Genomic DNA, 3,018 nt, shown 5'->3' on the forward strand with positions numbered 1-3,018 from the left:
GGCTGTTATCCCAAAGACATGAGGCATTTTAAAATATATCAAGCTCTGCATTAGGTTGAAGTCACTGCCTATTGACTGCTTTTGCTTCTCCTAACCATATATTTAAAACAAAAGCAAAACAAAACCCAGAGAGTGAGTGATTTGACAGTATTCCCTAAGCTATAAGAAGACAAGGACTTGAAACACGGGTACCTGTACCACAGGCTACTGGTTCTTCTTGTGCAGGTGCCCTTCCCTCTCTGGTTTTAACCATATGTAAGTGTCTGGACCTGAAAAGCTTTTCCCAGAACAGACATTATCAAAATTCATAAGTCCTTATGAAAAGTATTAATTTGGCCCCAGCTCCTCTTCCCCCAGTGAAAAAAGCCTGAAGATTCCTGGCTGAGCTGTATTTGCAGCATGCTGGGAAATACCAGAGATGGAAAGAACAATGTAAGAGCAGTCCAAGACTGAGCACTTTCCTTCCAATTGCCTTCAGCCCTTGCCAGCACAGGGAACTAAGCAGTTGAGTTTGCTACTGACCAAGCGCTTTTTGCAAGACAGCTAGAAGGAATGATGGAAGGGGTGGAGGGAATTCCTCTTTGAGATGCCAGTTGCAGCAGTGCAGTTAGCTCTAAATCTTTTCCTGTAAGTTAATTTAACACATCTCGTTAACGGTGTCCAATTGAATAATGTAGCAAATGTTTCTAAAACAGCTGGTATCGCACCAGACATGAAACCATTCGTATCTGACTCAGTAGTGCAACCTCAGACCATCCCTGTATCAATTAAATATTGTTACCCTGACACCCAGTCAGAAGGAGCAAGCACATCAGTGAGTAATACAGCTGCAGTGCTCTTTCCCTGCTCTATTTGTTCTGGCAGTCAAAAGGGGGCACACAGCCTGCCTAACTGTCATTACAGGTCCTTAGATAAGTGAAAATTCACTTTTAACAAAACACAATGCCTATTCTTCTCTGTTCAAGTCAAGAAGACTTGTATTCTAATGAAAAGGCAATAAACTGAGGGAGAAACAGATAAAAATAAGTTATGCTGTACTCCAAAGTACACCTGTGACTGCAACTATAATTGGTGGATAGACAGGCAGACACTCTGTCAGCTTTGGAAATGGGTCATAGTGTTCTGGAAAAAACAGCAAAATGAGTTAAAAGTCAGCTTTCAGTTCTACAGCTCTATCTAGACATGTGGAAAAATAGATTTGGGTTGATCACTCTTACTCTAATTTCTTTTGGATATATTCCGAAAACAGTCTCATCAGCACTAACCATATTCTTATTTCTGTACTATGCTTTATAGGTGCTGGCTGCAAAGCCATACTAACATAAAACCATCTATATTTCCAAAATCACTGTAAATTCCTTAATCTTTATTATGTTGGAGGAGAAGGGGGATTCTGAATAAATTTTGAAACTCCTAGTAATGTTCCACATTCAATACGCATTGCATGGAGTTTATGTGGTTTCCTTCATCACTATTTTAATCAAAATATGTTAATCAAATTTTTCATCTAAAATTGGATTATACAGGAGGTCTTGAAGTGAGATAAATTTGATCGTTGCAACCAGCACTACATATCAAACACAGTTGGCAGGTTTCAAAGGCCAGAACTAGGATTATCACCTTTTGTGTCTTATCTTGGCCCCCTAACAATCCCATGTCTGTGCTATATTGTTTTGGCAAAATGGGTCAACGGAAATGTCAAGCGGACACCACTTTCCCAGGAAAATAAAACTTCAAGTGTAATATGAACTGGCATTTGAAATTCTGGGTATGTTTAGTGCATACACAAACTATTCTGCATTTATTAATGAATACACAGTTACATCTACACAGCTATAAAACCATTCAGCAACAAAATCAAATTCGCATGGAGAAAGCAGAATTAAGTTTTCCCATTCATGTCCATTCACATTACGTGATCTTCAGTCATCCACAACAGTCCATTTTCCTTCCTCTGCAGCCACTTTACCCCTATATCACCAGGTAAGTGTTGTCCTCCCCGCTACTGTGAGCGCCCCAGAGCACAGAAGAAATAGCAGCAGCGCCTAACGCAAGCCTGAAGGTAGCAGGAACCTGAACTGGATGCAAAGTGCATGTAGATGGAATGTGTCTGTCAGAGACTTCAGCTGCCAGACACTGATTCTTCACTGATCACATGCAAATGGAGATTTTTGTGCCTTACATCTTGGTGAAACTTAAGTAGCAAAAGGCATCCACCAGAAGTAAAGGCCATCTGACTTCCAAATTTCCATTTTCTACTCAGTGCATGTGTAATGCTGTGGGTCTTTCCCAAAGAGCTGCATTTTTAATACAGGGCAAAGCAACATAACTTTCAGTGAGCTGGCACTCCCAACCAGCAGAGCCACTTTTGTTGCCGCAAAGCACAAAGCATGTCAATCCCCCCTAAAAAGGGGTGTCATCTCATAGGAAATAGTTTTCTCCAATCGTAAGCATGAAGAACACTATCTGCCTATAACGCACACCAAGGTGTACGGACAACAGAGAGACTTCCCAGTAACTTCAGTGGGTATCAAATTCTTAATCAGCACAATAAATGAAACAGTCTTTGAGATTTGGTGTGCACGTGACTGAAGACTGAAGGCTTGTAGAAGACACAAGGCCTGTAAAACAAGAGGTCTTGAAAAGATTGGTAAAAAAAGCTGGAGTATGAGTGGTTTTCTGGCAATTACACCCATACAACCAGTCTGTTTCTCTGCATGGTTATTAGTATTGTGCTAGCAATAAAGATAATTTCTGTAAGACCCCAAAGACCAGAATTTAAGGCTAATTTTCACTGCTTCTACTACGGCAAGATTTAATCCCAGTGTCAGCCCTAACTCATTGCCAAACTCCTGCAAGCACTGCTAGACAAATTAAAGCTCAAATTTAATCTTCAGGCCTCTGTGGGAAGGCGGGTGGGAGCAGCGTGAGGCCTGGCGGGGCAGCATGGCCGCCTCAGCGCCGGCCCGGAGCAGCCACCCCCGGGCGCAGCCAAGGCGCAACACGGGGCGCTCGCCC

The sequence above is a fragment of the Athene cunicularia genome (assembly GCF_003259725.1).
Source record: "Athene cunicularia isolate RWA chromosome 20 unlocalized genomic scaffold, athCun1 chr20_part1, whole genome shotgun sequence".
Classification (NCBI taxonomy): Eukaryota; Metazoa; Chordata; class Aves; order Strigiformes; family Strigidae; genus Athene; species Athene cunicularia.